Source organism: Dendroctonus ponderosae, unplaced genomic scaffold (assembly GCF_020466585.1).
Source record: "Dendroctonus ponderosae isolate FM_Combo_2020 unplaced genomic scaffold, Dpon_F_20191213v2 Dpon_F_20191213_3, whole genome shotgun sequence".
Lineage (NCBI taxonomy): Eukaryota > Metazoa > Arthropoda > Insecta > Coleoptera > Curculionidae > Dendroctonus > Dendroctonus ponderosae.
The window spans coordinates 3,672,078-3,682,199 of NW_026018508.1; positions in this window are offsets into that span (position 1 = coordinate 3,672,078).

A 10,122-nucleotide genomic window follows, 5' to 3' on the forward strand; every position below is an offset into this window, starting at 1 on the left:
ATTGTTATGATTGTCAAGGGCTATCCACCTGTAACTATCTGTTAATGACAAAAAACATCATTGCCGCTGTGCCTTTTCATCAAAAAATTGTAGAAAAGAACTTTTTTGATATCAAAAATTTTCGTAATTTGAAGCAAAGATCGTAATTTTTCTTTTTGAATGCATAAGTATTCCAATATGCTACTAATTAAACATGGAACAATTTCAAAATAATGCTTAATAACAAAGTTGAAATTCGATCTTCAACTGCTAATATGTTCTAGAAATTTTCGAAAAAAGGAATTTCAATATTTTTCTTTTGCTCTCCCAGGGAGCCTCTATCACCCCTTAAAAGGAATGACGCCAATTTTGAATCACCCTGTATATTAAGGTTCTTGAGCTCTATTATTATTTCCTGGTCTTTTTTCATTAGTGATGGGACATTTCAAGTCTCAATTCGTAGGTGTTAACCTTTACAGATTCGCCTTTTCCTTAATCTCCCCGAATCGTCATAAGTTTTATCCGTCCTGGGATAGGGGCAAGCAATGATAAAATACTACCTATTTCTATATGTTGCGTTTAGTCAAGTAATCAAATAAACCATTATGTTTACTGTAGATTTTCTTTGAAAAAGCTTGTTTAAATTTACAAAATTATGAAACCTCCACACTACAAGCAAAGTTAAGCCGCTTAATTTCTGATTGCCTATAGCACGATATTATAGTATCCTTGCATGTTCCACGGAAATGAGCAATTCGCATTCTTGCCAAAGCCTGATAGTAGTAATTTACACTTTGTGGCCCAATCGTATTTGTTTATTGTGTTTGTTTCTAATTGTATTATTAGCTTTTGAAACTGCGATTTTATTAAAGCGGTTGAATCCACAATCCATTTTTTCCAACAGCAATTTCTACTGGAAAGCAGAAGTGAAGTGTCATTGCAACACAAATTTGTGAAAATCTAATCTAAGCTCATTCATTATTTATCCGTGCTAGTACAGATTGGTATGTATGAAATAAAATTTATGGTTGCACTGTAACCACATATCAAACATTGTAATTAAAAATTATTTAATTTATTAATTTTCATTCGTTTGCTGAGTTTGAACACAAATAAACACAATACAGTTGCGTAATTTATTATAATAATTTGAGAATTCCTTCACGTAAAACCATAATTTTAGTTAATCACAACTTAGACCTGCCATAATAATTCTCCGTGGCTATTATTTAGTATTATCGCAGCTCTATGAATTTTTTTCCCTACTATTTTGCATGTTAAAATAATCACACAAGGTAAAATTCACTCATTCTTTCACCGAGCTATTATTAAGGACTTTAAAGATAAGAAGGGGTGATTTTCATTTCTCAAGCTGATAAATACTTTCCTGCACGCGGCTTCTATTTTATATAAATGCTATAATTGTAGGGCAGTGGAGGATAGGCGTCAGAGATAAGGGGTTCTTTGAATTGCCTTAGCAATCCATTTTAACTGACAGTGCGGAAATGTGGCTGGTAGCCAGGGCGAGTTGCGAAAGCGATTAAAAAAGTTTTTGAATTTTATTTTTCTTTGGAGGAAAACAGACTCTTTTATATTTAAATTTTTATTTGAGTGAAAAAAATTATATACTATATATTCCAGTTTGGGACAAAATTAACTAAACCGCCAGAAAAAGTTTTGTGGAACTGAAACACTAACATTTGGAGTTTAGGCACATTGAAAAGATCTTACACTAGTAAAACTAGAGATTTATAAAATTGAATGCAAACTATTTAAAAGTTACAGTTCTTATTGGATTAAAACAAAAACCTTTTTTTCGCCTTTCTAAAATTTAGAACAGAAGATTTGCCAATTTTATGCATTACAAGTTTTGTTCTTTCATTCATTATCTCTAAGTTTAAAAATTTTATACGCTAGAACTGGCATGTTAACGGGGATGGTAAGAACGGTTTGAAAGTTAGATGATGTAACTAGAGGTGCCCATTCTTGAGGGATCTGTTTGTTACTCGATAAAACATTGTCAGCTTCGCATGTACTTATGATAAAGTCCTTAATGTCAAATCATAAACAAATGTAATGTACTCGTCATAATTCCATCTGAAAGTTACAGTTGATAGATTTTTTACTCTTGTTGTTCGAAAGTGGCATTGAAGAATAAACTACTATTTTGATTATGTTTATACCTAAAAGTATCTGAATGACTACTAAGGCAAAATGTTCATGTTAAAGAAGCATAAATATCCAGATTGACTGATGCTTTTAGTTGTCCAAGAACTGGGTGGCTATTCCGGCAATTGAAGTGAAACACCTCTTGGTGAAATTGATAGGACGTCACTTGCAGCACGGAAAATTGTTATCAATCATGTTTTGCTCCACGCGAAGGGGAGTTTAAGATATAACAGGTATAGAATAGAGTTCTGCGTGTCTAAAAGCTCAGCCCGCCTGGTGAGCGTTACGTGCAAATCAGACCATATAAATGCATTGAAAATATTAACGTGTATGTGCTTTAAACAAGGTTTTCGGTTTTTCTAAAAGTTTATTCCAAAAAAATTTTCCTTCGCATTGCATTGATTTAGTGATGAGTTGTTTGGGTTAGCTCTTCACCTCGATTTTTATTCAAACTACTGCAAAGAGGGGTTGCATTTTTCGCATTGCAGTATACAAAAACGATATAAACCTTTGAGCCAACCAAAAGCAAACCAAACCCAACAAAAGTTCTCACTTGTATATGCAAAGCTATTCACTTTCTGTTTGATAGGACAAATCTCACGAAATTGAAACCCGAAAGCATTTGATTGAAGGATTGTTTGCAGATATAAACATAAAATTCGACAATTAAAAAAAAAGCAGCATGTCAATTTTTCGTTGAGATCGTGATGAACTCGAGTGAGCGCCAGTCACTTAAGTGTCTCAAAAAAGAATATTGCAGTTAAACATTAAACTTAGATTGATAAAGGGGGAAATAAAGTAGAACAAATCAATATAATTGTAACAACTATGCGAATGTGTCGTATTTCTTAACATAAGCCTTCAAAACTTGCATCGGTTAACTCAACATTGCTTTCCCTGGTTGAGCTGCAGGCAGTCAATTAATCTCAAAGAACAGTTTCAAATTGATTAGAAACGCTTTTCAGGGATGGAGTCTTTATTTTCGACTTAAGCCCGTTCTCAGAAAGACGATGAATAAAACATGTTAATAACGTTATATAAAGGCAAAGAAGTTTGGTATTTGGTGGTGGGATGGGAAATTAATTAACGCCTGTGAAGTTTGGTCATGCTCTTGGTCTTTAGTGTTTTTATTACTACGTCAAAGATTAATTCTCGTTTCTGTTAACAAAATGTTACAGAAAAACGACAATTAATTTCAACTGTTGTATAATTGTTTAGTGTAGAGATAAACAGAACCGAGTTCTGTGAATTTAAATTTCAAATATAAACATCAAAACAGGCAGTTAAGTAATATAAAACTTATTATTATAAATGGATTATGGATTTATGTAACCCAAGGATACTGCGAATACCGTACGACATACTTTGTTTAAATATTTTGAAAAATGAGAATATATGCGTTACAAAAAATCTGAAGAAACCTATCGGAGGATGGAATTTCGGTTAATTATTGCCTTCTAATAACTAGAATTGAATGTGAGTGAATGACTAAAATCAATTGCATAACAGTGTTTACTATTATGTATTTGAAAATACAAATATTAGTGTGCCATTTTCTTATAATACAGTGGATCGCAATCGAGCTCACAAAAAAGCAACAGCCAAAGAACGGCCCACGTAATAGAAGAAAGAATTGAAGAAAATTATAATCCATCATTTGATTACAAAATAACTGAATGTATGGTCTATCAGACAACGTTACATTGTTGTTACATTGATTAACCAATCAACGTCGAACAAAATGAAACTGGAAATAAACTTATTTCACATTTAAGCCACGGGTTAAGTTCGAAGTTTAATAAGGAAATAAAAACAATGCGACACTGGCTGCAGTGAAGTTTAAAATCACTCGAACTGTGCGAAAGAAACCGACCAATAAAAATTGAGCTATTTGTTCTAAATCAAATAATGGCAACCTTAAGTTAAAACACCACTAGGCGAAAACTGAATTTTTAAAATTCAAAGACGTTGAAATATAAAATACAGGGTGGTTTTTTAGTGCGATAGAGTCCATTATTTCCGATAGTGTTGAACTTTCGAAAAATAGTTTCTTATAAAAGTTCTTGACGCATATAGTGCGCATATTTTAAAAATATCTTATATGATACAGAGTGTCCCAGAAAAGCGAGGCAAGATCAAAGTGAATTTTTTTAAATAGAACTACCCATTTTTCATTAGCATGGAATGCAGCTTGAAACGCTGCATATGCATCGTAAATTTGTTTTTTCTTACTTGCGACGTTAGCAGATTATCGCAATTTCAGTAAAATTTTGCTTAAAAGCATGGTATCTAAGAATTCATTTTAGAAGCAAAAAAAAAGCAGTTAAAGATACAAAAAAGACGGCTTTCTAATCACCACAGGTCCGCTCAGAATTCTATGAAACCAAAATATCAATACATTGTAAAGGGTGTTAACAATGTGGACTTCAATCTTAAACTTTTTAACGCAATATAACTTTTGTTTTTCAAATGGAAGTACCTGTATCAAGCTGCATACCATGAGCTAATGAAACATGGGTAATTCTATTTAAAAAATATATTTTGATATTGCCGCGCCTTTCTGTGACACTCTATATCATATAAGATATTTTTAAAATGTGCTCACTTTATGTGTCAACAACTTTTATATGAAACTATTTTTCGAAAGTTCAACACGATCGGAAATAATGGATTCTATCGCACTAAAAAACCTCCCTGTATGTATTTAAATTGTGTTGTATAGCGCAAGAATATCCACCCGTCTGAATATCTAATAATGAAATACAGACACACAGGAAAGCTTTTTGTCATTTCACAAAGTTCCATAATTCGTACCTAGAAGAGCGGAAATCTTAATAATTGTGTCAGGGCTTTAATGGTTTTCATATAAAGAAACTTGGCAACAACCGATATGAGCTCGCTGAGTGCTTTTAACTGGTTTTTCCTTATTTGTGTGGTTTGCATAATAATGGCTGCGGATTTCGACGCAGTTGTGTTCAAATAAAGATATGTACCCGCTTTTAGTGAAATATATTTGGTTGATTAAATCTTGAACAATTCACTCATTTTAATGCGATTAAAATAATTTGCAATAATTTTAACATTTTACGTACGAAATAGAGAAAAATTAATAAGTTTGAATCATTCTTGCATATAGGTTGCATCAAAAGCACAAAACGAGTTACTTAACAATGGAAAATTCAACCGATGAAAATAGTATCAAGATTAATGCAAACATGCAAATGGTGTCAAAGTATTAAACGACAAAGTAGTAAACCAATGAAAATAAAGTAGTTTTCACCATTATTTACAGAATTTTTAATTTCTACAATAACATTGAAATACGATTATTTTGTCTTGCCATTAATTCTTTGTATTTGTAAATTATGATGCATGTTAAAAAAACATAAATAGAAAAAAAAAGACAACTTTTTTCTTTTTGCTTTTTATTTTTCTATTATTGATTATATTTTCTGGTTATTAACTAAAATGCTCATTACACAGAAAATTTAAAAACCTCATTAAATCCTATGTACATGTTAGGACAAGAATATAACTGAAATTAATATTTACTTATTAAAAGCATCGAATGTTTGCAAAGGGTAGAAGACTAAATTCTTTTTTCGCAACGTGATGCTTTTTCTATCTTTAACCATACATTTTAATAAATGGTTGTTGGCGAGTTGATCATATTCTCCTTATGTTATTTTTCTTTCAATCACGCTGTAGATACTTTGATAGCCGTATAATATAGGAACAACCAGATGCACAAACTTTAGCGGTCAAAGCTGTTTGAATCATTCCCCTAATAAAATTGAGAATAGTTCAGCAGCAGTTCAAAACAAAAATTCTTATAAATATCTATTTAGTTTGTCACTCTTTAGTAAAGCTTGGCTAGAGATAAAAATAAATTAGAAACGGGGAAGAGTAATAAGATCATACATGTTTTAAAATTGAACCAACATACATACCTAATACAGACTGAAAGAAATTAGGTGCCAAATAAAAGTTTGAGCGAAATAGTTTTTGAGATCAAAAGTGATTTGTCTTCTATAGGGAATAATCGTATCGGGAGTAACTAATCTTTACTAAGATAATATGAGTTCTCTGAGATTATTAAGAGCTTTTGATTAATATTATAGGAAATCGACTTTTGCAGCATAAATTGTTCTTTTCTAGAAATGGAATAAGGAGCAAACTAACAATATTAATTTTAATATTAGCGATAACCTGAGTCTCTTTTATTTGTTTGTCTGGAATCTTTTAGCTGGTTGGACATAATAAACTCAGCCTAATACAAGTTTTCTTTAGTGTGCGATTTGTGTTCATTTAAGTTTCTAATAATGGCTGAACGATCGCTTTCATTTTTTACTTATTTTTTGGTCTGCAGTCCAAGAAACTCGCAAATAGTATGAACAGGTTCTCGATACACTTCTGTTATAAATGAACTTGCAAACAGATGGACGCATTAAAAAATGCTACGAAAGAAACGAAATTTTTTGTAGTCTTTAGAAACTTGAAATATTTATGACAATACAACGGTGACTTCCCTATGCTCCATTTTATTAACGTGATATCGACAGTTTAAATTCCAAGTTTCCACTTACTGAGAACATGTCAAATAGGCCAACTTAATCTATTTATATTAAGAGCTTAGCTCCAACGGCTTCTATTAAATGCAAACAATTCCAACCAAGTTAAGATGTAATCTAACACTATTCCAGTTCAAGCCATGGGGTAGTTACTCGAAACGAGTTGCACGCTAATTGTTAATCATTGAGCGAATATTTTCCGCTGGGGGGCGAATAAATAAGGTCGCGTGCGATATCTCGTAGACTCAGGCGTTTTGATAATGTCCCTACTATACGGGTGATATTACTTGTAAACATGTTTCAAACACCGAAATAATATAAGACAAAGAGAAAGCTAGCTAACGGCTTGTCAGTGTTTGCATGTGTTGTGCTTCAGGTGTTTTGAATAACCTGAATAAACATTAAGTACAGGAGAATATATTCCGATATCATCAGTGTACTTGCACACATACTTGTAATGCCTTTTCATGTAACAATAATAAATTAGTGCGTGGATCAGCGCGCAAGTTCCAATAATGGCAAAGTCTGGTACACTATTTTAATCAGAAGCGAGTTAAGGTCAGTTCAAATTCGATATAACGCTATTTTATACTAGAAAATTTAAGCATGGTTTGATCAGAGAAGACAACTAGACAACTAAACATACATTTGTCAGTAAACCACATTTATAAATTAGGTCTTGATATTTACTCTACTTTTTGCACACGTAAATTACCCAAATCTGATTAAGACTTTTTAGGTATGCTCCATGTTTACACATGGACATTTTGCGCTCTGAAAATGTGCCGTATTTTAATGATTGTTTACAATGAGGGAGCACCAAAGCCCCCTTGCGAGGGCTAATAATTCCGTTCTTCCAAACCTATTTAAAATATCTGCAATGCGAACGCAAGTCATTGTCATGGAGTAGATTCAATCGGATATGTTCCCTATGGAACTGTTGTATTTCTCACATAAATTACCCCCGATATTTGTATGGACGATTTAATATGTTCGTCACTTAGATCGATGTTCAGATTGATTATCACGTATTCGTGTTGAACATTTTGCCACTAGAGATGTCTCTCTCATTCGTTAATGATATTTTGGGACAGATACAAATAAAAATAAATAAATACCGAATAAAAGTACAAAGCGCAAGAAATGAACTCTCATATTCAAGACGTTTGATTCTTTCATAAGTCGATAGATAAAGACTTTTTAGTAGTATCTTGACAAATTCTCCAAAAAATGATCTCTGAAAAAAATTCTCTGAAAAACCAATCAACCAGGTTTTGAACAACGCAAATGCTGTCATTTTGTCATTGATTCTCATATCCATTTTACTTAAATATTTCATGACACGACCTCAATTTATTTGATATATGATGGGAGCTGGCGTCGGCTATGAATATCGAAATTGATATTGCTTTGCATGACAATACACAGAGATTAAAATATGACGGATTCCTTATTTTCTATGCGATATATGAACAACCAAGTCAGATGTTAATTAACTTAACTGAGACTATAATTTTCGAGTTATATGTGCATACATTTTTTGTATTTTTTCAATAATATGCCAACATAAACTCTTAATTGTGGTACGTTTGCCTAGGATAATCAAATGTTTTCTTATAAACTCAAAACACTTTTGATGAACGAGAAAAGTAAGTGGCCAGAGAGCCACATTAACTTCACACCAAACAAACCTCTTCCGTTATTACCGTTTGGTTAAAAATGTGACGTTTCCATTTAGCATTGTTCAATTAAAGTACCATCTATAGTACTAATATAAAATTATATTTTGAGACTGTGCACAAAGTGAATGATTCAATATGGAGATTTACATAGATAAACATAGAATTCAAGAAGTATTTATAAGATTATCCAGCTGATATTTCGCCTTACGTAGAAATTGCATTAGATTGGTCAGAGAAACAATTCTCTTTTATAATATTATCTAACCTCGATCCTAAATGGACATTTGGTTGCGACTCGTTTTCCTTTCAGTTTTCTACCGGAACAACGTAAAGCAGATTGTGGCCAGTTTGCTAAAACTACTTAAAATTTGTTTGCTGCAAAGCTTTGCTAAATATATTTTGTCGAAGGCAAATACTAATTATTAAAGCCATAAATAAAGTAGGTTTATAATTCAACATCTAAGCAGGAAATATTGACTATGTAATAGAAAAAGGCTATTGACCTAATCGGTCTTTCTGCCCGTAAATATAATAATAATATTAATGAAATGCAAAAAATTCAAGAAGTTGCAGTTATACTTAAGTTTCGTGTTATCAATTTCTGTACGTTTAGATATTTTTTCATTTGTTGGTGCAATTTTTAGCAAGAATGGTGATTTGCAAGGTTGCGAGCGTAAGCACACGACCGAACGGGCACTGCGTCAATATTTCATACAAAAAAATACTTATTAACCTAACTTTTATTTAGAAAAGGTACCCGGAATTCTGCTATTGATGGACAAAGTTTTTAAAAATTGCTTATTGAAATATCGGGAAAATAATATTTTACAAATTTATATTTTGCTGAATCAACGAAGTTTATGCGCTTTGGGAAAGTATTGAATTATCGAATGCCTTGGTAGAAAAACTAACAGAACTTCTTATTTGGAGACTTAAATCAACTGATTTTTGTTCAGTTTGATGCACTACTCCTATGCCGAAATGTTTATGTAATTTGTAAATTCTTATAGAAAGCATAGTTTTTGCGAAAAAAAATAATTTACTGACTATTTATCTATTTCAGACATTAACAGCAAATGTTGTAGTGAGCAATAAGCGTTTTCTGATTATTTCTAAGTCTTAGTCCGATCGTCCTAATTGCGGTCTTCAGAAGTCGGACAGAAAGCTTGAAAACTTTTGTTAATTAGTGCTATAATTTCAAAATTTTCGGTGTCTTGAATACAAACAGCGACGACTGCAATCAAACCGAAAATTTATTGAGAAAGTTTTGCTACCTCAGCAGACCCGATTTATGCCATTTTCAATTTCGTAAACTTTATTATGGCAAAAATAAAAATAACATACAACCCTTCCGTACAAGCTATTGCCGCCTGTAACCAGTTGAAATATATTACAAAAATTTCCGGTGGAAACCGTCAGGAAAGTCTGCTAACGATAAATGTATGGATGCTTTATTACAGTCTGGTTTTGACCACAACAATAGTAAAGTTACGGATCTCTACTTTGAGTAATGCATTTCTGCTTCCTCATTGACAAAATGATTGGTTACCAAAGAAACATTTCAATTTTAGCAATCGCGATTTTGCAACAAATTTACTAGTCTTTTATTGAAAAGATGCAAAAAAGTGCTTTTCACAGTACATATTTGAACAACGTAGCCAACAAACAACGTCGTTTTATAGTTCTCTGGCTATATCTTTTAATATCGCAAACTGTTATAA